Source organism: Labrus bergylta, chromosome 23 (assembly GCF_963930695.1).
Source record: "Labrus bergylta chromosome 23, fLabBer1.1, whole genome shotgun sequence".
Taxonomy (NCBI): Eukaryota; Metazoa; Chordata; class Actinopteri; order Labriformes; family Labridae; genus Labrus; species Labrus bergylta.
The window spans coordinates 4,718,701-4,744,118 of NC_089217.1; the positions used below are offsets into that span (position 1 = coordinate 4,718,701).

The 25,418-nt window shown below is 42.0% G+C and overlaps 1 long non-coding RNA gene across 1 annotated transcript in view; it reads right to left on the bottom strand.

Moving 5' to 3' along the window:
* Positions 1-2,476: 2,476 nt before the first annotated feature.
* LOC114921071 (uncharacterized) overlaps positions 2,477-25,418 on the bottom strand; it is a 114,532-nt gene continuing 91,590 nt past the window's right edge. The window contains exon 3 of the long non-coding RNA XR_003809378.2: positions 2,477-2,726. This is a non-coding gene — a long non-coding RNA (uncharacterized lncRNA). The remainder of the gene's footprint in view (positions 2,727-25,418) is intronic.

A 25,418-nucleotide genomic window follows, 5' to 3' on the forward strand; every position in this document is an offset into this window, starting at 1 on the left:
TGCAATATGCTTCCTAACAAAGCAGTAGGGAATACTAAATGATCATTTGCTGTTGATTTCCTATTGGAAGGTGTTGACATAGATCTGATCTTTTCATCAGTTGACGTTGGTTTCATTCCGACGTCCCGACCCGACCTGCTACAACCAGCCTGAACCAGTTCAGCTCCTGCAGCCTGAACTTGCCCTCTGACCCTTTCAGGCCAAGATCAATAAAGTGTTTTTGCCCATGATTAGTATAAGATGGAGTGCTCCGGCCTCAATGAGCCACTGCTCTCTTCATGACTGATGATGCTACGTAGCTGCTTTGGCGTCATTATGTGGACGGTACTTGGAGTACACTTGGTGTTCGATTCGGCAGCAAATTGGAAGCAATCTGCACTTCCAGAGCGGCCTCTATTGTCACCCAAGATTTGAAGAACTGCGCAATCAGTCGTTGACAAATGAAACGGGCGCAGAACGACAGCACGTCAATATGGGAGGAGAGAGGAACGATTGTTACTTCACCTTGATCTGTGCAGCATGAAGGACAGCACATCAAGTTAAAAGCCACACAAAAAGACAACCCATAAACATCTCTCTTCAAATGAAGCCTATTGTATACATCCACTCTCGAGCCTCTTAGTGTGAAATATAGGTGATGACGATCACCCATCAGCAGCCTCTAGGAGAAGACCATCCTTGTTGGAGATGAAGGGGACAACAAGGGGCACCATTCGGAGAAAATTCAATATGGCACTATGGTGAGAATAAAAATGGCACTAATGAGATTCAACCCCCATCCTCCTACTTGTACAGCAACCCTCCCCCAAGACCCCTCTCTATCTCTCTCTCTCACACACACAGGCACAAAACAGGTATTAAAACAGTTTTATGTGGAAGTAATAAACTGCCTCGCTCCTGTTTGTAGCGCATTTTACACCCCAATGGTAATAAGGACACAGGTGATTACCGCCCAGGTCTCTCCTGCTTGTTATGCTAATGTGACATATATGCCTGAGACGACTCCCTGAATGGTTAATCCCATGTTCATACGTATGTAGTGTAAATCAATTGCAGTCCAGCTATAGTCACGTGTCATAATGATTTCAGCACAGCAATCATCTTGCTCCATCAACCCGTGAAATATTCTCAAACACTGTTCTCGACATGGATACTTACAGCATAATGTATATTTGATTATCTGTATTCACATCCGCAGTGTTAATAGCACATATTAAAGCTGTTGCTGAGGGAAAAGGAAGCCCCTGTTATGTAAGTGACGAGCACAATGGGATTTAAAAAAAAAAAAAAAAGATGTATGGACGTCAGAGAGAAAGTTTTTTTGCCTGACAGAAATGTTAAAGCAATTCTGTCCATAGGCACGGCAGCGTGGCACCTCTATTTTTCAGTCTATTAGCAGCGCTCAGGCAGCAGAACCAAGCGCTGCATGCAACTGTGTCCGTTGAAAAGTCCAGGAGGGGCTTCTCTGCTGAAACACAGTCTCTTTCCTCCCCGGCAGTTGTTGATGCAAATTCTGAAGATAACACTCAAATGACAACCTGCTAGAACACTCAGCACTATAAAAAGTGATATAATTAAGAGATATAACCTCTGCTGTAAGTCAATTGGATATATTTTTTATGGATCAAATACAATCACTTCATGAGGACTTAGGACATTTTTTTCTAAATGTGAGATTTTAATTGAAGCTTTAAAGCAGCTGTGAGGAGCTTTTAGGTTGATCTTTATAGTTCAATTTAGGATTCATTTTAAAATGTTACTACATGTTTTGGAAGATAACATGAGTCAGCAAGACAATATACTTCAGAACTTTTTCACCCCTGAAGAGCAGAGGAGACTGCTTTTTCCATCGGTAGCACCAAAACTCAGGAACAAGAGTTGTTGTATATTTTAAAGCTCCTGTGGGTAACTTTCATTTTTTGTTGATTTTGGCGCCCCCTGTGGACAAAGTGGTAACTCTTCTTTGTAAATTCGGATTTTTACCCTTAAAACTTTTTACCCTTAACTTTATTTTTTGTCAATTCCGTCTTTGCTTTTTTGCCGTGTAATATGTGAAGCACCTTAGGCAACATGTTTGTATGAAAGCTGCAATAAATATATATAAGCCAAGTTGATTTTGTTATTTCAGGGAAGAATATTAAACAAGAATTACCAACCAACTATAAAAAAGGGAGCTGATTTCTGCAAAATAAAATCCTCCACCCGTTGTGATTCTGTTCATTCTCCCCCTCTAGGTACTTCTCTAGACCATCCTCAGCAAGTTGATACATGTACTGAAGGGTAATCCATACTTACTAAATTGGTTTAATCCATCTATCTCAGTTGTACATGGCCTTGTCTTTGTCACGGCTAAATGTAACGTGATTAACGAGGCCTGCTGTGACTGTTGCATACACCCAAGATATGCTGAGTCTACAGCCTCGGCACAATCCTCGGGACGCACTGAGCGTTGCCTAAATGTCAGGTGTGTTTACTAAGCCACCTGCATCACTGAGATTATCAGGGGCCTGTACAGTTGATACTAAGCTACACATTCTAACTTTGATATTCCTGAACTGTCAAAAACTGAGACTTTTTTGGGGGGTGTTTTTTTTTTGTTGCTCTCGCTTACATGCCTTTGGATTCATACCGTATAGAAGACTTTTCTGTAGATTCCTTCAGCGTGTTCTTGGTTGGATGGTTGAGCTTTTTCAGTTGCAATGCAGATGAGAGGGGAAGTAGGCCACCTGTAGGGTCAAATGGAAATTGGGTATGAAACTCAAGAAGAGGCATGCTTTGTCCATCATAGGCAAGGTCAAGGCGATCAGACAAAAGAAGGGAATGGAAGTTGACATGACATCCCAAATGTAATATGTACCCACTATGACTAATATTGTGCACAATGACTCATATTGTGCACAATGACTCATATATTGCACAAAAAGCAATACAATATGACCAACTAACAAACGCTCCTTTAACATTCTTAATGCAGTAGCTGGTTATAAATGGGCTAGTTGGTGTTTTGGCCACTAGAGGGCAGTGTAACAACCTTTAAATATGAAACTGACATATCACTTTGCAAGAATGTACACCCCTAAAAGGTTAGCTTATTTTTACATCCAGCAGATAAAAATGTAACATTAGCATGAATTCAGATTTTGTTATTTTGACGAGTTTAACTAACTCGCCTTTTACCTCTATTTTGGTCTCCACCAATGGCTCAAGAAAACACCTGGTTCTGTAGCAGCTGAATGCTCCACTATTTCCACCAGCTAGTGGTCAACTTTGTTTATGTGTGCAGGTAGTGTACAGTAAAGTTGGAACTGTTAAATTGTATGCCATTCAATTAAAACAATGATTCAAAAGATACAATCTGCAGGGGTTGATGATAATTCATCACTTAAGGTGACAATATTAAGATAAAAACCTCGACAACTGCAACTTTAATTAGAAATAAAATAGTTTTGAACAACAGGTACACTATCATTTTTTTTCTTCCGAAAAAGCAATATTTGTTTCCACCAGTATCCTTACACTATACACTATTGCCTCTGTGGCATCAGCTCGTCACAACCTCAGCTTCCTCAAACTTGTTGCTAGGTTCCGTGTTGCATCACAGATTTAATGCAAGAGCAGCATCACTGAGTTAGGAATGAAAGCAATTTCCTTAACTCTCCCAGTAACATGCCATCCATGATTGATTTAGACCTCCAACCTCTCAATCACAGCTGGCCTGTTGTACTCAGATATTGCGCATGGAGCAAATTTGGTTTCTAAACTGGGAATGCATTATGAAAGAGAGGCTGAGCATCATCTGGTTTTCCAGCTTCACGATTTGAAAACTTGCGATAAAGGCAGCGCAACCACAACTCTTTGTGATGAATTTATAGAGCTGCTGGATGAAAAAAAAAGGCTGTTGGGAAAAGTAATAAAAATCTGGTAACTGCAGGAGAGTGCATAGTGTTTTGAGTGCAGCGGAAACATTAGTATTAAATAATTTTGCGTCCAAAAGACACATAAGCTTTGGAGCGTAATCTCAAGAGAAATTAAATCTCTGTCGATGCCTGCAATGCAGAGATAAAGTATTATTACTTCATGAGGCAATGGACAGTCATGCTGGACAGTTTTGAAAGTACCTTCTGTTCTTTTGTTGAAGACATGTTGCCAGCAGAACACTGAAATAAATCTTGAAAAGGAAACTCTCGCACATGATGCTGTCCATGCTTTTCTGAAAAAGGAAATAAGCACAAGCTGTAATTGAATCATCTCCGCTGGTAATGGAACCTTTTACAGACCTAAAGGCCTCTTGTCCTGACTTTCACCAAACAGACATCGCAAATAGCCATTCCTCTCTAAATCCTTATCGGCAGGCATGCAATCTGATCAATCTGCGGCTGCCTCATCTTTGTTCAACGGCACAGCCTATATGGCCTCAGTGGGCAGACATGTGACGCTTCTTCTGACTCCACATGCTGCCTCCCTCCACAGGTCAGGCCATAGATACTGCCTCCCATAATGGGAGCGTGGGCGAGAGGAGGCAGGCGAGGCACAGGACAGGACCTGTCTTTGAGGAGCTGTGAACTGCATTCATACCTCCCTTTACAGTTGCTGCAGGCGTGGGTTTAGAGATGCTGAGGTGAGGAGACATGGCAGTCCCAGAAAATGTTCACAGATGCAGGAAGAAAAAATACACACATCTCTAGAAATTCACATGGACTCTGGGACAAAGTTGTTACAGAGATCGCAGGATCATCAGCGTAATATCGGATGCTTACCGAATAAATCAATTTGTAACGAATGAAGAAGAACATGAGCGCTGGTCATTCCTGAGACAATGAATGACAACTCATTTTTTAAGGTACTCAAAGGTATGTCAAAGTGTAATATATGGCACCTGGCATGCAACAGACACAGCCCCAGAATGGCCTTTTTCTATGATGGGATTACCCACATTTTCACACAGTGCTTACATTCAAAATGTTCTTTTATTGGACAGCGTTCTGAGTGAAGTCACTTGCAAGGCTTTTTAGATCTTTCTTGTCGTCCCTGATTAACTTGAAAATGTAGCCCTTTTTTTTGCGCCTATATGTTAACTAGGCACCCGATTATAATGTAAATACCATCCTTTTCTCAAAGCCCAACCCCCAAAACCACAACAGAAATTAGCTCTTAAAACATGAAGGGAATGCAAATAGCCTGAAAAGTGAAGAGCTTTAACTGTGTTTATTTTATTGACACACAGCTTCTTCTCCGTTTCCTGCACAGATTAATCCCTTAGTTTATGGCCTTAATTTGTAAGACTTGCGAGTGACTAAAAATAAAAAAAAGACATGCAAGTCCCTCAGTGGGTGCTGGATCAAAAAAAAAAAACTAAAGGTAAGGGAAGGAAAGGAAAGCAAGATCCGCACACCGAGAAACTCCCATTAGAAGGATTCATTAAAGGCTTTATATGCGATTTTTCACACTTAAATGTAATATAAATCAAGTATATCCTCTGAAAATAACTCTGAGTCATGACTGTCTACAATGGGTGTAACACTCAAGTCCCACTGTCTGTGATGCTTTCCGAGTCCTATCTTCAGTTTGTTTACATCGTCGGGACGGCCGGCTGACTCCTCCCCTCGCGTATAAAAGTTGTTTAATTGAGGGACTAGAGAAAAGAAGAATAACATACTGTACTCACTGCTTAACTGCGTTTCTAGATCACGCTCATTTCAGGTAAATTTACATGCAGTGTAAAGATACCAGCATAATAAAGATCGCTAGCATTAGCATGCTAACACAACAATGCAGCGCAAGGTGTTTTGGTTTCATGCTGGTGCTCAAGGGCGACATCTGCTGGATCAAAAAAATATAAAGCCTTTAAGTTGCTCGAAACGTCACTCAATAAATCCTTCAAACAGCTTCTTGGTGTGCAGATCTTGTTTTGGTTTTCTTACCTTTTGTGAGTTACTAATGACATCAAGAAAAGATGGAAGTAAAGGCGATCTACTCAGAAGAATAGCTCGTTGCAGCTATAAAAAAAAAAAAAAATCAGATTAATGATTTCTTTTGGACTGATTCAACATTTTAAAATTGAACTATGAAAATAAACTAATTCATTTTACATCTGCGGGAACTTAACTTAAAGCTCGCTCTTTTTAATATGACCTTGCACAACACTGCTTACAGCCCCTAATGGATGGAGCAGAAACAGCTGTGGCTGTCCATTGTTCACCCGTATCACCTCCCATCATCTGGCCCCTCACTTCCATCAGGAACTGCTCTTTTTCCACCATCCATCACTCCGTGGCGTTGTCCAATGGATGCTGCCCCTGATCACCTCTGACTAGCCCTGACTGGGGGCCTGTGCTTTCTGTTGTGGATGCGAGTCCTGATAGGATGTGACAACTTTATTAGGCACAAATCAGGCCGCCGCGGTTTCATTCTCTACTGGTTGTGTGAGCGATGTGCGCCTCGAGCCGTGGTTTGTCGGAACGCGTGGGATCCTTTCTATCTTTTTATCTCCCTCTTTTTTTTTTATTCAAAGCCTCCAGGCCGTGCCCAGACATTATAGCCCGCTCTCCACCATCGCAGACAGAATCCTGTAGGGGACACATCGTAGCATGGATTGTTGGTCCTGTCACTGGCCAACACCGACAAGCCCATCACAAAAAAATTAGCACATATGTCAACACTGACCATTGTTAGCTTGGAGTCACATCCAGATCCAGTCAAACGACATAACTCATCAACCCATCCACACCAAACTGCGCATAAAAAGCCAGTGTAAAGGCTCATCGTAAAATACCTTTTACTTCTAGTAAATCCTTTACCCTGTCACGGATCAGAAGGGATAAATTCGAAGGCACTGAAAACTTGATTGGCTTTAGCGGTAATAAAAGAGTACAAGGATAAATAATGATTTTCCATATCTCCAGTATATTCCATCAACGTCAGGTGAGATTATTTATATCACGGCGACAGAGAAAGGAAAAATCCCCTCGTCAGTGTGTTACAGCGCCGGGTTAAACAGAGGGGTTCCTGAGGAGATTAACACAGACATGTTCCCAAAGCTCCCCCGTCAAGAGAGCAAAATGGAAATCTTCCAATTTCTCAGTGAGAAGTTTAGGCAAATTGAACGGCATTACGGACACACAAGGAAGACAAGACGGATTTGGTGCATAAACATTTTTCTCTGCATTCATTCTGGCTTTGTTAAACAGTTCATCCCTCAGGGGGAGATCAGAAAAGAAAGAAAGATTTAAGGACAGAAGACCATTTATGTCCCTTCTTCTTTTCGTTGCATGTATAAATTCAAGTGGAAGTGTGTCTTCTGAAACAGTAAAAGTGATAAGTCCTTTTTTTTACGGTTATGGTGCCAGCAGGTTCTATTTTTAGATCTCGATAAATAGGCGTTAGCTAGGTTTCACGATTCCAGCTCCAGTTTAAAAAAAGAACAAAAGAAGAGGTAGATTCAACACCATATTTATAAATCAAGTCTCCAGCCAATCTTTAAAAAGTGATAAACACCTACATCAAGGATTTTTAGGAACAAAACTAATTTACATCCCATTGTTCAAATGAAGCGATGGATCTTGCCTAAGTCCCTTTGGAACTCTGCTTGGCATATACGCCGGCTCATATGATGCCACTCATGTGCCACTCATATGCTGCCATATGCGACGGCACGTGCCGATATGCTGCATATGAGTGGAATAGACCAGGACTAGGATCGTACCGCGGCATGTGCCACTCATATGCGGCATGCGCCACTCATATGCGGCATGCTGCGGCACGACCGGCCAGTGCCAGTCATATGTGTTGGCACGTGCCACTCATGTGTAGCGGCATGTGCCACTCGTGTAGCGGAATATGCCACTCATATGCGGCATATGATGCGGCACAAGACTTGTGTTAATCAGTGTACTTCTAGTGATGAAAGATACAACAGAAAACTCAAAGTACTTGGTCTTTTTTGATTCTCAGATTTTTTGATTTTTTCAGAATCCAAAACAAAACAAAACAAAACAAAACAAAACATTTACTTAAAGATTTTACCAAAAAATATCCAATCTTAGTTGGTTCTTATTAAAGCTCAACCAAACAATACTGTTTTTTGTATGTTTTTTTTAAACTGACCTTCACTTCCCTATATTGCTTAGTGGTTATTTTTTCACATTCGGCAATGCTTGACCAATCAACACCTAGATGCTGAAGGTGCGATATCACAACGATAAGGGTCAGTAAATAAGGACCCTCTGAATCTTCTGAAAATCATGACTAGCACAGTCCATCTTATCAGAAAACCTCTCCAATAATCTTTCCAATCTGCTTGGATAACCAGATTACCAGATTGCCTGCAGCAACTCATTAAAGAGCTGCAAGTGTTGGATTCTCTGATCAAATGTTGCTCCTGTACTGTAGATATTAACATATGTGTGTTGTGTTTGCATGGGGGAGGGGCTTGCAGATGAGTATCTGTGTGCAAATCAATGTTCCTGCTTTTACAAGTAAAAACAAAGGCGGAAAAAAAACGTGACTGGAAAGAAAGTGTGTGTAGAATATATGAACGTGTAGGCATGGAGCCAAAGGTGTGGCGGTATTACGATACATGTTGTTGAGGTGCTCGCAGGTTAAACACCCTCCAGCTGGGAGCAGTGGCATATTCAGGCAGACAGCGCTGCGGCTCCTGGGAGGAGCCCGGGCTGTAAATGAGATTAATAGTAGATGGGCTCATTAGCACTGGGCTGGTTACTTGGGGAGCCCTCCAGAATGTGTATGCTATTGGCAATACAGGCGAAGCTGTCAGAAAGCAGAATTGTCAGCTGCACAGCACATCACAGAGAGAGTATCTAAATCTATGTTTAATTTAAACAGGCAATATTTTTCACATTAAATTATTTTTTGGAAGAGCTGTTTGTTGCAGTCTGTACACAGGGTGTGCGTACAAACCACTAGGCCCCCGGTGCCCCTTTTTTTTTTTTACCATCTAGTAAGTCATGTTACATAAGGCATTGTGCAGGGCTGCAATGTTGATGACACTGAGGTTTGTAAATGTTTAAAATGTGTCAGCAGTCGTCATGCACATTTAAAGTAGTTAAGCTTATAAGTTTCACATATAGGCTTTATGCCAATGCAATATATGTGTGGAGGGTGGGGGGGGGGGTTCTGGCTTTTAATTGTTCGATTCCGTTTATTGATCTCAGCTGGCATTGCTGTGTGTGTGTTAGTTGCACAACAGCGATGACGTCAATGACAACGTGCAGTGACTGTTTTTTTTTGTTTTTTTTTAATGCACCGATGAGTTCAGAGCAGAGAACTCCACAAGTCGGAAGTAAGGGAACGAGTGTGCGGTTTAGAATACAACGGTGTTTAAATGTTGTAAAAGTGAGGCAACGTGCATGAAATACCTGAAACAGGTGCTGCTAAATTACATTCAGACACGATTCGTTCAAGTCAAAAAAAAGTCTACCATTCAACAGACTGTCGTTATCGTTTCAGGAGAAACAGCAGGCGAGGGGAGCATATCGGCTTGAAGCACAACACCACAGGGATCAACATTTCATTCAGCAAATTCAATACAGCCCAATTCACCTGTCTGCTTAGGATCAGTACAAATAGCCAGAGAGGTTACACATGCATGATGTAAGAAATCACTGCAGACAGATTTACCCCCACTAAAACATGAGCAGCATGCCTGGATGCGATTTGCCTGCTTTTAGCACCTTGTTCTTTCTAATGACTGTACTTTTTTTTTTTTTTTTTTTAAAAAGCCTCCAACTGTATCTCTGAATCATAGCACTGTGACTGAATCTGGTGTTCAGCGTGTTTCACTCCCTCAAAACGTCGCGCTCCACTGTGCTCGGCGGTGCCATCTCGTCACAGCTCATTGCACCCCCTCCACAACTAATGAATTAGAGAGAACACCGTCTTTTCATCACCTGAGCCTCAATAAAAAAAAAAGAAAAAAAGGTCCACTTCCAAAACTCATCACCTCCGCCTAGCTTTTTTGTCTTTTTTTCCTCCTAATCTCCTCCCTCACCTCTCAACCTCCCGCTAAAGCAATCGAGTTGTCGAACGCGGGGAGGGAGAGCATTGTGAGCCAATTCCTAGGGACGACTCTTTGATTCCTCCAAACACACTTTGCTTGTATTGCCACGTCCATATTGTTTATTGCAGTAAAAAGATGATTAACCCGTCTTATTGGGTGCATTAACGTCATCATCCCATGGTGTCTTCTTCTGCGTGCATTTGAAACACACAGGTGAAGCAGCTTTGGGGGCTCTCAGTTTGCATACGAGGCATTGCTTTTCTTCCAGGGCTTGTCTATATATGCTTCATTTGCATAATTGTAATTACCTGTGTGGGCAGAAAACCCGGCTGATGCCCCAGGTAACTATCAGATGAGAACCCTGCTTTTTCCTCCCATCTTCCTTTGTTCCACCGTGAATCACTTTAAATTGCCCGATTCCAGATCCGAACGCCTCGCAGAAAGCGGGACGAGTTACAACTTTTTAGAGGCCCCGGCTTTCCTTAATGACACATTTTTTGCTGAATGCTGCCTGGACTGTTTTTTTTAAAGGAGGGAGAGGAGGAAAACAAGGGGGGAGAAAATCAGAGGACGTTTTATTCCTGCTGAACAAACACTTTTTTTTTGTTGCTCTGATTTGATGTATCGCTCCTGGTTTTTTTTCTTCTTCTCTCCAATGTTCTCAGCTGCCAGTTTCGACTGAACCTCCCCATCACTGGTATCTAACGAGCTGATCGCATGCTAGGGCTAATCCATGGTGGCTAATGAGCGAAATATGGCCCCCGAAGAGATACATCATAATCTGAAACAATGACTTGGCGCCAAAAGATTTTTCTGGAAATATTGATTTTGTGTCACCAGAGGACAAAAAAAAAAAAAACACAATAGTGTGTCGTGCAATAAAGCCGATTCTGAATTTTCCACAATGCAAGCTCTGCAACATAGACGAGCCGACCTGCTTATCTCATTTAGGCCTTTTCTTTTCCTCGACTCATTATTAAGCGTACATGAAAAGAGTGAACGACATCATTTTCATGTGAAATGCGTAGATTAGGAGAAATCTGTGCTGCGTGTGCAGGAATAAACACACTTTCGCTGCCAGAAACAAAAACGACAAGCGCTTCAAAAAAATCACGGCTCTTTCATTCAGTGAAAAAAAAAAAAAAAAAAAGAATTCAGCCGCAGCAGATTGATCAAATCTTAAAAAGGGAAAAATCAGACGAGACTAGAGTCAACCTCGGGAATGCAAATCAGGAACTTTTGACGGGAATGAATCTGTGAGAGAGCACTACAAAAGCGAGGCTGCTCATCATTCATCTGAGCTCTGAAAAAAAATAAAAAGGGGAGGAAGATAAACACTGTCATTTCTTTTTTCTCTCTCTCTCTGCCGGAGCGTGCCCACCCACTCTGAAAACAAGACTTGATTCATGGGCAGAGCGGGAGCTCAAATATTTACCGTGCTCCGCGGTGTAACTGATACCTTTTAGATGTGAGAGGATGAGACGATGAGAGGGGGGAGACGGAGACTAATGGATAGATAAATATGCGGCTTCATTTTTTTCTCTGGAGGCTTTCGGGGAAAAAGTCTTATCGTGGGGAATGTGCGCCGCCGTCAAACACCTGAACTCAACTTGATGCTTTTACATAACAGCCTCGGAAGCGTTAAACACTTCCTGCGAGGTGCATCTTTCTGCTTTTATGTATCCACCTCGATGACCCCGTTGCCGAACACTTTGAAGTTTTCCGGAGAGAGCGTTGCCTTTGCAAGCGACTTGACGATAATTACAACTCAAAAATACGAGATGAAAACAAGTTTTTCTTGCTGGCTTTCACGCTCGGATGCCTTTTGTTGGAGTTTGTTTGTGTTGTCTCCACAGGCTATAATGTGCACTTGTGGCTTCATGGCACCTCCAATAGGAGGTTGTCATCCTAGGTGTTGCTTTGCCTAGCTAAATTTAGCCGCAAGAGAACACCTGGTATCTCCGCTGTGCGATCACATACTGGCTACATTATGCTGCTTTTTCCCTTCAGGGATAGAGCAATCCACTCCCAAGGAATCGATAGTGGATGCACCTACAGGGACTGACCAAGAAAAAAAAAAGGGCTCTAGGGCTAGACCCAGTCTCATTCCCACCTATTTTCTATATATAAAAACTGGCCTGGCATATAATGAAAAACATTACCTGCCACCAGGGCACATAACTCTACCGGCAGCAGACGGAGGAGTTATGGAGTGAGGGGCCGAAGAATGATCCAATTACACAAATAGTATTTTTACACCGGAGAATCGTTTATCATGACACTCTATAGAGATAAATCATCACAGCGCTTTGGCTGGAGATAAAAAGAAAAAATTGCCAGAAATCGCTTGATAATGGGAGATAAAGAGTCCGCAGTGAAATACCAACCCTTGCCTAGCTGTAGCATTGGAGTTTGTGTGTGTTGTTCCCACACTATAGCCCATATGTACAGGCAAAGGGTCTGTATAGTACACCCCCCCCCCCCCCCCACCCCCCCTCGAGACAGAGAGTACACCTCATCTCAGTCACTCCCTGGAGAGTATCCACCCTCGTTCCTGATAAACAAACACATATGACAGATGTCAGCACGATACCAGCCAGCTCTGCCGTGTGTCTGCTTCTCCCCGACACCCGGCTCGTATGGAGGCGACACACACAGAACACAGAAGAAGCTCCACAGTAAGGACATCTTCCCTATAGCATGAGCTGCTCCAAAGAAAGCGCATATATAGTTCTCAAAAAACAAACCTGATATCTCGTTAGAACAACCTGAGTCTCATTCTGGAGTTCGGCCACCAGGTTAAGAACATTGTATTCCTCCAAACCTTGGAGCACAACAACTTGGCTGAAATATAGTCCAGCAGGGCGAGGAAGAACAGACGGGTCAAAGGATCAGGCAGTTTTTCAAACAGACTTTCAAGTTGGCCAAACTTTTTTGGGGAAGGAGAAAACAACTAACACCCAGACTGCCTGTTCTTGAAATCCATCCCAGTTTTTAAAACACAAACAACTTCCTTGTTCGAATTGGACGCACCATACTTTCGGTTGTTTTGCTCTAAGGGTGGTAATGAATATTCAAATTATCAAACACATAATTAGCTACTGACAAAAGTATGCAAAAACTCAAACCAAACACTCACACACTAAGCAGAAAAACACCCGAAAAGTCCACGATCATGTGAGCATTACGTTTTGGATACAGCCTTTATATCAGTCACCCAGAACTTCCACCAGATGGATGTGCATTACTTGTCGGCTCCAGTCCGAACTGTCAAAACAGAGTGTTTTATTCTGAAACTAAACTGGATGTTATAATGTTGTTCAGGTGTCTAACTTCCTGTCCTGCTTGAGGAGACCGACCCAACACTCATCAAGTGGAATTTAGCAGTTAGGATGACGTACAACATCTTGTGTGGACTTACATATACTGATGTATATGAATATTAAAGGTGAGATTTATCCGCCACATGAAGTGGTTTAGATTCTGAAGTTGGTCACTGGTTATGAACCCTACTGATCCTGACATGTGCTAAATATATAGCTCATTACAAATGCTAGTTATAATCATTTTTTCCCTTTAATTGCAAACTGGCATTAAGAGTTTTCTGAAATGGACTACACTGGGGTATAGAATTATAACCTTAAGTCACTTAAGAGGCAATAATTGCAATTTTATTACCGTTTGTTAATGGATGAGGTCTCTCTAATAGGCTACTCCAGGGGCCTTTGACCTGCAAATGCAAAAGTAACCAGAGATCGATAAAGACTGCACTCACCAGAAAGCCTGTATCCCCTATTTCTTTAATGAAAAACCTGTGTCAACTTTTCACAGCTCTGTCGTTTGACAGCGTTTTAAAGGAAGTGGAGGAGTGCTGTTTTTAAAAAGGGTGTTCTATCTTCCTCAGAGAGATCAACATATCAGTCAAAGCCCCCTGCTGTTATTTATCTCCTCAGGGCAGCGGCGCCTTCACTGGTTCAGCATCTCTTTGCGAGCTCTGCTCTCTCAGCATGTCGCTCTCACCCAATCGTTTGAGTTATGATCATGCCTGTATAATGAGCAGGAACTCTCAAACCCTGTTGAACACACATCATTCCTCGCCCAATGGTAGGGGAAAGGGGGGGGGGGGGTGGTGAGGGAAGGGAAGGGAGGGGGTTAAATATTCCTCAGCGCGGTCCGCTCTTGCCGGTCTTCAGAGAGTAATGAAGCAGCTCTTTGGATCCGCCACGTACACCCCTATCTCTCTGCCTAATGAAGGAATGAGCCGCGCCCAGGTGAAAAATGAGCTGGCTCAACACAGCGCCTTAAGAGAGAGAGAGAGAGAGAGAGAGAGAGAGAGAGAGAGAGAGAGAGAAAAAAAAGGGTTCTTTTTCCCCTCGCAAAAACAGGCCACATCCCAACCAACTGCTGCTCAGCCCCCACTTCCTCCAACCCCCTGATATCAGAGCGGATGATTGATTAAATTGAACCCCCAACACTCACCCGAAGCCCAATCCTCACCGCTGCTGCATCTAATTTGGTTTGTGCCTGTTTGTTGCGGTGGCCTGTGTTTACAGCGTCGTGATTTTCCCCCCGCAGAGACATTTATGTAACCCAGTCCACGCAGCATATCAGGTATTCACAGGTGAAATAAAGGTCTAAAGACATTAGGGCTCAGTCAAAGAGTAGTTGTCGACAGCCAGCTGACTCAGTGTATATAGAGTTCAGCCCATACTGAGCGCACTTGATGAAAAGGTACGCTAACCGAGCAAACATTGCCTCTGTGCCTCCGAGGTTATGTGCATTTTGGTTTGATCAACATAATGCTAAAAAGCCTGAAGGGAAAAGTATGTGAGGCAGCAAACTGTGACAAAAAGAGGGTATTCAGCATGAATACATCCACGGCCATGAAAGTCAATGAATGCAGTGCCTCATTTCCCCCCCCCCCTCGGGCTGAGACAATGCTGAGATGCAGATCACAAGGCGTCGGCCGCGTGCCCTCTCGGTGTCCTGTGCAGGTTGCTGTCCAGCTGGCGTTTTTGCATCTGACGTTACCCTGGCTCATCTATTCATCCAAACACCGCTGCCTGGGACCGCCTGCGTTGCTCTAGGCACCAAGGGGATGGCAGTTCAACTCAACCTTCAGACAGAAGAAGAAAAAAAAAATCCAACAAAAAGAGCTGTCACCTCTAAACCGTCTTTTTCTTTTTTTTTTTATAGGTCTAATATCAGCGTTGTCATCTGGAACCAAGTTTGGATGCACATCTGTCTTTTTTTGTTTGGTCCCTCCCAGGGTCCAAGGGCTAAAGTCAGCAGCATCACAAAGATGCTCTAATGCATAATGATGCACCTGATATAGCTTTAAGGGACTACTCGGTGTAAAAAAAAAGGAAAGAAAATGTAATAAAGCTAACTGGAGGATAAATTGGAAGCATGTATCCAATCACTGGAATGATACATTGTTCAAGCAAGGTGTTGTATTTTGCAGGACAAAATTCAAATTAAACATAAATCTGTTATCTCGCTGTGTAAGAGGACATACATAAAGTTCCCCTCAAACAGTAATCAAGTGTATAACCAAATAACTGCATGATTTTAGTGTGACTTTTGACACAAAGGCCTTTCAAGGAAAAACATATATCCAAAAATAATCAAAGGTCTTCCAGAGTGTATGTCTAAGGTATGTCTTAATTAAAAAAAACTGCTCTCAAGTGAAGTCCTCCAATGGAGAAAACCTGATGACAAGCCATGTAGGTTGCCTACTTTACACAGAGTATTGAATTGCAGAATTGACATGTTGACTGAAAGAGCAAAGCCCTCAGGTGTACCTGCTCAGGTCAACCAATTAAGTAACTATCACGATCAAGTTCATCTTGAAAGGTCAACTGAGCAACTCTAAGGAGTTCCTTTGAATAAGGAAGGACACACTATCAATTATCACCACTGGGCAAACACACCGCCAAAAGAAAGCACTATTTACACTAGGGATAAAACTGCAAAACCCACATGAAGTTGTGTTGTCCGTTTATTCTTTTATAATAGTGCTGAATGCACCAATATCCAACCTTTGTATTTCAGGTGTCAGTGAATCAAATTGACACAATTGTTATCTAGATTTATCTCCTCGGACGAATGTTAAAAATAAATCAGCCAAATTGGCCAATAAATGTCCACTGAACCATAGCCATGCCTTTCATAACAAGTATCCCCCACTTCACTCGTCTCTGTGGTGTGGAGGGTAAATGATGGGATGTTTCTGTCAATGAGTTTGCGGAGCGAGTGCAGGTCACAAGTCAAGAAGATAAGGGGCGCTCACAGATGAGACCATTTTTCACCCAGTTGAGAGCGAAACCCCTGGACTGCGTCGGACTGTTGCTACATGATTGGTGCCTGATGTTGGCTCGTTATCACCGCAGGCTCCATATTGGAAAAGAAGTGCTGCAACTTCAAACACATTTAGATTCATATTTGTTTGATACTCCTTTGCTGAAGGCTTGTACTCACAAATCCTATTCTGTTTTGTGCAATAAGAGTCATTGGACCAACCAAAGAATCCCTGTAATTGGGGCCCTTAACTGCATTGACTTTAGATGATAATGTCATTGTGCACTTGAGGGGAAAGCTATAGCAATTGTCTTCAGTGGCTGGCTGGCATATGACCAAATTTATAATTGAATATAAATATTATCTAGTGAAAAGCTTCCATGCACTTTTTAGTAGAAATCTATAGTTATGGTTCCATTTCACATGGTACTCACATTATCCTTTACACAAAAAAATGGTTTCCACTAGGGTGACAGGGAAACAGAACCTTCCTACAGCAAAACAAAGAAGTGTATAACTTGCATCAAACTTATACAACTTTGTATGCAGGCTGAAGACACCTTGGGGGGGAAGATTCCAAGGTCCAATATCCAACAATCCAAGCATAACCTACAGCCATACTGTGTCGCTGATGCATTTATTTGACAGCCGTATCCTTTATTCTATACATAATATAGAGTCCTATAAGGGTCTTGGACTCCAGCCTTAACTCAGAGGATGTACTACTGACATGCTTATCTGTGCCCTGGCAGCCCTTCTCAGAAACACAATCACACTCCAATACACCCCTGAATTACTTTGTAGAAAACAAATGGCATTTACCATTCCAGGAGATAAGCAAAGGGGGCATGTGTGAAATAGAAAAACAAACAAAAGGGGGAGAGTTTGAGGCGGCAGTGGAATTAATCTTGGTTCGAGGCCGGATTAAAGGTTGGGCTTGCATTTTCTCGGAGAATAATCGAAGAGGTCCTGGTCTTATAGCTCTATCCAGGCACTTCTGGCTATGAAAGCTGAGAGTCAATGAAGAGCGAAATAACTAGGAATAAAGAGGACTGGCTTTGACTGGTTGAGTCCACATTTTCATTTCATGGCCTGTGGGGGAACTGCAATTTGCTGGAGACACAATGAAGAGACTTGTTTCATATTGGGAGATCCCTGGTTTGTCAAACAGCCATTGCATTGTCAATCTCATGGATGTAAGTATCTATTTTTGTTTCACCGCTCGTAGAAATTGTGCTTGGTGAAGAAGGGTTCTTCAAAAAACTGGACTTTACGATTGAGCTGCCTGTCAACACCCTCTGATGTTCTGACTTTCCCACAGTGCCTCCCAGACTGTGTGAAACCAGGCCCCCCCGTGCCTGGGGGTCATTCCAAGAACACTGCAGGACCCCAAATGGCGACATCCAATCATCTCCTGCCTTGGCAGCTCGATTTCTCAGTAAAAGCCACAGGAGGCATGCTGATTAAGACCTGGCCAAAGACAGGACGGAGAAAAGAGAAAAGTACTTCAACTTTCAGTCACTTCAAACTATAAAAAACATCCTTGAGTGCCTGTCTGCTCAAAGAGAAGTATTGGTGGTGGAGAAGAGAATCCACTTGACATTTCAGGGTTGCGGCACATTTTGGAATCAATTTTAAGACTTTTTAAAGAACCATACCAAAATATAAAAATATATGCGATTTTTTTTTTACGATTTCATTTGGGACTCAACAGCTGTGATTCCAATTGTCAATAGTTCAAAAGCTTTTTTGCATATCTTGAAAGTCGTCCAATAATTTGCCTGTCAACTTTTTCAAATACATTTCATCATGAATCCAAATTTCCTAGAACTTGCGTTTCCCAAGCTTCCTCCCCTTCTCTCCTCCGTTCACAGTCTGTAAATGTGAATATAACATTCTGCTTTAAAAGACGTAAATTTTCAAGAGACGAAGCAATTCCACAAAAATTTAAAAAATGTATAATAATAATAATACAAAGCCTATATGACAAGGTAGATTTGATAAGGATCTAGGTATTTCTCAATCAAAGCTCCAGCTCAAATGTAAGACCTCTCACAAGTTAAAATAAGACAGCTTCTTCATTAGCAAACATACCTGCTGGAGCATATCTTACTGCAGATTTTTTACCCTTCCATGTGAGTACAGGAGAGATTAATCAAGTAATGAACCATCCAATCACCTCCTGATGCTTTCCAAATAATGGTAAACAGAAGGAAAACAGTATTGTGTCTTCTCTTTGACGCTGTCATAAATCAAAATGAGAGCCAGTGTGAGCTGCTTCTCAGACCGGTGCAGTCCAGCGTAGTCATTAACACGCTCATGGCCCCTTTCATACATGTCACTTCTTGTGCAGAAACACTCTCTTTCTAACTGGAGCATGAGTCTAATTCCCAATCACATTAAAAAAAACAACAACATCTAGTTCAATAACCGTTTGAAAAGGATGTTTCAGCAGCAGCTCAGATTGGTGATGAATTACCACGCAGCCGTATTATTAAGCTCTCCGTTTGATTAATCGTGATTTAAATAAATATACTGGCCCTCATTGTTGTGCTGTTGCATTTCTTTTCACAGTGTGTGCCTGAAATAGGTTTGTTATACAAGATAATAAGCAGAATGACAAATGCTCTAAATTAAAAAAAAAACACTCTGACGATGAATATGGACATGGAGTTTTTGTGGGGAATTGAAAGCCATCTGGGGAGAGTACATGCGCGGCAAAGCCGAGGTGAGCGGTACTGACATCTGAATTGTTTTCTTGCTAATGATTGTGATTCCTGTTCCCTGGAGAACTCGCCGTTATTGAGTGAATGCTAAGACACCCACCACTATGGACGCTTGCCCTTATGTTCTGCTTTTTTATTGATGATGTGATCCTGTTCATGGTAGTTGATTTGGCCACACTGACCTTCTTGGTTAGATCCACACATCTTCTAGTCCTGCATCTATACTTGTTATAAGCTTTGTTATCCATCAAAATCTGATTTATGGAGTCGATACGAGACCTCACTGCGTGCACAGCAGAACGCCTATGGCACTAAACGGGACCTGATGCTGGCCAACGTGCCATGCACTAATCGTCCTAATGCCGCTAATTATGAATATTGTCGCCTAATGAGCAGATGAAATAAGAGAATTACAGTTCATTGCTAATGAGTCCCCCCTAATTAGGCCATTAATTAACTCCAGAAGAGGTACATTATGGTAGTGAGAACTTTGCTGCATATGCACTTTCATAATGAGAGCCGAAAAAAAGGGGGTCGGACAGTCGCGAGGGGACGCATTAGAAGGGTGCGCAAAAAAAAAAGTGTTGCTTCTCGTCCTGACCCTGTCTTCATCAAACAGCCCAATCAAAGCGTTACATGCTTTCCTGCAAGCGTCCTGTCACCAGTCTTCACCTTCATTATCGAGGCAATATACCAGATGTAAATGCAATTATACAGAAACTTTTCTTCCAGATTAGTTTCCATGTAAACAAATTGGACAGAGGTCGATACAATTGGCCTACGATTTCTTATTCAGTTCCCCAGTGCTCACTTTCTTTTTAAGATTGGCTGGCCTACATTTGAATATGACATATAAGGGCAATGGAAAGATTGCCTACCCAAAGGATTTACCTCAAATGAAACCTGATCCGAGGACTTCCCATGAATATCATATGACTTCCTGAAGTTTCTGGGATTGTGGTTGTTTTCACATTCCGTTGGTTTTCACAGAACAGAAGAAATGGCACTACTTTAACCTTGCCCACCCGTAAGTCTGGGAACATGGTGTCAAAGATGCTGAGGGCATGTTTGACGCACGATTGATTCAATTCGGTTATGGATAATTGAATTATTCAAAAAGCTCTTCCACTGATTCATTCACAATCACAGTAATCCACATCATCTCACTTCACATTAACATTATTTCCATTCAGCCATATTGCCTCTGAAAGGAACCGTCCATAAAGCGCTCACATAATAATCCTTTGCCCCCTCAGACAGTTCTTCTCGTAGAAGGCCGGGTAATTGTCGAGGGACTGTGGATTGCCTCAGGGGTCAATGCTGTTCCACACATTGTACACCATTACGCTTCCCTTTAATTGAATTGCAGAAAGTGCAGTTAATAAAGCGATTAACAGCGGGAACATGGGAGCTATCAGAGAACATGAGGACCCCCTGATGGTGGACAGTGCAGCCACTGACCTTCTCTGGTTGGGAAATCTCAATATATTACAAGAAGAACAACACATGTCTTTCTTCTGTTGAGTGGTTTATACTCTGTGCGATGTTGAATAAATGCAAAAATGCTAATTTGGTACCTTAGGACTGCAAGATGGCTTACTTTAAGCTAGCAGTGCAAATTCACTGGTCAAAGTCGAATAATTGAACTCAACATAAAAGATCTAACATCTACAGTGAATCCGCTGATCCTGAAGATCCCATCCAAATGAGATGACTTCACAAAATGTTGCATCTTACATGCAAGTTTGACTTGGCCTTAAGAAAACTACAGTCATTTATATCTACAATTAACACGTGCGTCATCTTAGAGCCATGGTTGTCTATATGTGCAAGATGAATTGCAGTGACTGTAGGGAGTCTTTCAAGCCTTAATCTGAAGTACAATCACGTTTCTGAAACAGAACATTTCACTCCCATCTTGAATTTGTCCTCTGCATTTGAATTAATCTACATTCTGATGCTTGAATGAACAGCTCCTGATGTAAGACTGGCACCTTGGTGGAGTGCAGTGTCAGAAGCATATCCTTAACACGCGTGCCTTTTGATGTAGGAGGAAACTGGGGCACCCGGAGGAAATCTGTATAAGAATTGGAAGAACATGCAAACCCACAGAGAGCGGCCCCCAGTGTGGTTTGAACTCAGTGGTTTTGACTGCTGCCTCACAGCGGGAAAGACCTGAGTCTAAAGCGTTCCATAAAATGTTCCTAAAACATAAGCATTAACTGGAAACTGCCATTTGAACAGATGTGAGAAAACTCCAGCCAGAGAAATTTGGATTCAGAAGCGATAGTTCTAAATCAGCTATTTGAACACCAGCCAGTCTGGTAAACATGAACAGGCTGTTTCTGAGAATGAAAGTTTCCCAAGTTCTTCCTTCTGTCAGACTCCACTTGTGTTTCACTTTGTGATTTAAACACCTGCTTTCCACTCAGACAGATTCCTTTACACCGTGTCTTATTAACACGGTGTACCACTTCGTTTCATATTTACATCCTAACTGCTGTAAAGCGCCTCGTCTCCATGACAGCTATGTTACAGTCTGGTTGCTTGTGGGCTTGATATGCTGTCTTTCCTTATTGAATCTGAAAGAAATGAAATAAAGAACTGTAACTATCACTTGAAGCCCAATCAAGAAGATCATGCCAGTGACACTTTCTCTTACAGAACTCTGATTTGTCAACCGGGGAGCAATTTAGCCTGTCAGACTGAGTTTAATATTCTCTTACTGATACATTTCCTTGCTGCCATTGTCGTCAACATGCTGCTTTTACAAGCAAATGTTCACTTCTTATTGGGTGTGACTAAACCAAGGCTTTGCCGTCTTGCCCTCTCTGATGATTTCCCTTCATTGAATAAGATGTGTAAAAGTGGAAAGTAGGGTGTGCACTGTTCCTGTCCGGCTGATGTCTGTCACCATAATGAAGTATCTAGAGAGCGTCCGTGGATCCATTAGACGAGACAGAGATGTGAGGGATGAAGGCAGTGACACAAGCCGAGAATGAGACACGACAGATTGTGAACACGGGGAAGAGGATGGGCAATGGTGTGCCGCCCCGAAATGGGATCAAGCAAACGGTCTGTCTGAGTTGAAAGATTGCATTTGTATTCACTGTCAGTGGTCGAGTGTGGGAGAGCACAAGAGATGTCATCATGCGGTAACTAGCTGCAATAGAAGTGGAAAAATGATCTGCTCTGTGTGGAGCAGCAAAAAAGAATGATGAAATCTGTTAAATGTGTAAAATGTCCAAAAGGCTGTGCAAAAAAGTTTCCATAACAGAGCACAAGGTGACTTTGGTTCTGTTAGATTGATACTCCTAAAGGGTCAGACCGCCCAAAAAGTACTGAATCTTTTGATAGCTAAACAACTTGATAACTGTTTTTAAAGCTTCTCATTGGCGACTTTATTGAAGACGTTTTATTCCCTGTCTGGACATGTCATTTGTGTTATTCTTTTAAGGATAAACCACGCAAAAGAAAAATACAAGAACAACACATCTGAGTGGAGAAGGGACTCTCATTTTTGTGTCAATCAACTCATCGATTCGTACTTTTCAGCACTCCTCGTAAACATCCTCTGACTGAAATGATAATGCTTGAGAAGCAAACTCATAGTCTTTTTTTTTAAGTATAAAAGTGAGTTTCACTTGTGTTTCTAAAGGGATATTTGATATAAAAATGTGAATTCCCATGCCACATTCTCATTTCCAAAATCACTTCTGCAACTGTCAAGAAGAGAAATGCAGTTTTAGTGAAACTCTGTTCCGCTGCTTTATTAGACGGGGATGCTGATTTCCTTCCTCGCCTTCCCTGCCTCTCTCTTCCCTAATGATGACTAATATGACTCGTCCCTAATCCCATCCTGATTTCAAACATGACAAATGCGCGCTGTACTTTTTCCACAGGCTCGCCTCCGCCCTTATTTCTAACAACCCAAAAGCATGACAGTGACTCTAGTCGACGACTTGACTGCGTCTCAGTGGTTTTGATTGACGCCTGTATCATTCGGCGGAAAGGTCTGTTTAGAATAAGGCCTGGTTTACATGTCGAATTAATTAGGCACATCTCTCAGCCCAGGCATGGCAGGCCATCATTAATGGCAAGTCTGTAGAGTAGGTGCCTAAAGGGGAGTGACTTTGCTCATCTCAGACAAACAATGTGAGAAATAATGGGCGTCTTTCACAAAGTAAAGGTTTTTTAAAAGGCTGGAAAATAGGGCAGACTTTTAGGATGTACAAAAGCTTTTTTTTGAGGCTCTCTTAGGAGTCGTTTGAAAGCTAAACTTCTCACATGACTGGGTTTTGAAGATTAGATTCTTTAAGGGAGGCCGCCGTGATGGTTTACCCGTTTTTTCCACCAAAAACTACCGATTGTTCTCATGGACTGCCTTGTAAATAAAAGGCCATCCTTTTCATGTTGACTCTGTGCTAGAGTGCTGCCCCCTGTGATCAGAGTAATTGTCTTTGTATCCCTGGATCTCCGTAAGATGAAGGACTGGGTGTCTTGGGTGTCCACCAACCAGACTATTAGTTAATACAGAGAGCGTCAGCACAAACCTGCTGACCGGCTATGAAACATACCAGTGTCAGCATGTTAACACATTAACCTCAAACTCAAGGTCATGCCTAAAGATTCGGCGTAATGAAGCCTCATTTACCCAAACCCAAGCAAGTCTCTACCAGCATTTCCTGGTGTTTCTGAGGGGAAAGTCTACTTCAGAAGCTTACTGGTTGAGCTCTGCACAAAATTTTAAATCATGTTTTCTTTTAGCCTCAGGCTTCTTGGGATAAGCGGTGGGATATGTGATATGGGAAGGATATAATCAGTGTGGGAAATGTCTTATGGCTGTTGATAGTGGATATAAAACAATATCATAGAGGTTAAGCAGCATCTACGCATTGCCAAGCAGCTGATACACAATAGCCTGGCTGTTTACAAGCGGCTAACAGTAAAGAAGCCTCCTGGGCTCCTGAGGGCTTCAGTACGCAAGCTGCTAGTGTAGAGCATCACAATACATTCATAAAACAGAATGCAAAATCATACAATCCAACAGCTATTTCCTGTTTTTTTCCCGGTTGATAAATTTATCAGGGTGTGCTCAATCCAAATGCATTCTCTATAAGAGTGTTTCTCTGACAATGCAAGAGGTTGAACACTGGGGGTTGATGCAGGGAGCAAGAGGCCGAGCTGCTGAGAGCTACGAGGAGCAGCAGGGATGTAAAAGGTATACTGCAAAAGGCACCAAATGATCTCTAAAGGCTGATCTCCCCTGATGTGAATAAAAGGAGTCGGAATAAACATAGCTTTTTCGGATGGCCTGTATCATGGAAACACTGTTGTTCCGACGACTAAGCTTGAGAATCAGATGGTTGACAAATAGAAGGAAAATGCTGAACAGAAAGCAGGAGGTTTGGCTGGATGGATTGGTAATGGTTGTGCCCCAGATTTTGGGTACTACACCACTGGCATTTAAAGTTTTAAATGCCAGAGTATTAACTCAACCTTAAACACAATAATCACTTCTGTATGAGGACTTGTCGGACAGGTAGATTAGATTTATTTGTAAGAAACAAAACATAATTATTGTAAAAATAATAAAGTAATTCATGTATCCTCCACTAAGCAAATAGGATAATTGCTGATTTGGAGAAGAACGAGGGTGACAATTAGATATGGCAATCTAATTAGACAGGAGAGACTGCACTTTTAACAAGCAACCTCCCAACCCTCCAAATTTGTATTTTCACTTTCTATTTCAGAAATTTGAAGCATGACTTTGTTCTACTTGAAAAGCTCAGTAATGATCAAGACAGAAAGAGCAAATAAATCAGTGCAATGAAGGGGTTTTTTCTCTCCATCATCTCCTCTATTGTGTGCTGAGCGGTCAGACCGCCACGATTTATCACAATGTGAACCCAGCAGAAGTGAAGTTAAAGAATAAAAGAAATCCTCCGCAGAGACTCCACCAAGCCAGTGAAGATATATATCAACTGATGGCAATACTCTGAATGAGGTTATTTTCCTCCTTTGTTTTTGAGCTATAAATTAAAATCTTTGAATCAAGGTTTGTTCATGGTTGCGCCTGCTTCTTCCATAAATAACAGACGAGTTATTAAAAGGCTACAGTGCTTGTGATCATTGAAGAAAAAAACCAGCCTACTCATAAATGCATTGTTTGAAGTTACATTGTGATGCTCTCTCATGATTTTTATTTAACGAACTGGCTTCCTGCAGCGAAATCCATTCAAATCCATCTTTTTTTCCCCCCTTTTGCTCTTTTTTCTCTCTCCTGCAAACCAAACTTTGGTTCAGTGGACGAGTAAAACATCTCGATGAAAGAGAGAGTAACAAAACTCATCTAACAGAACCTGTAATTCAGA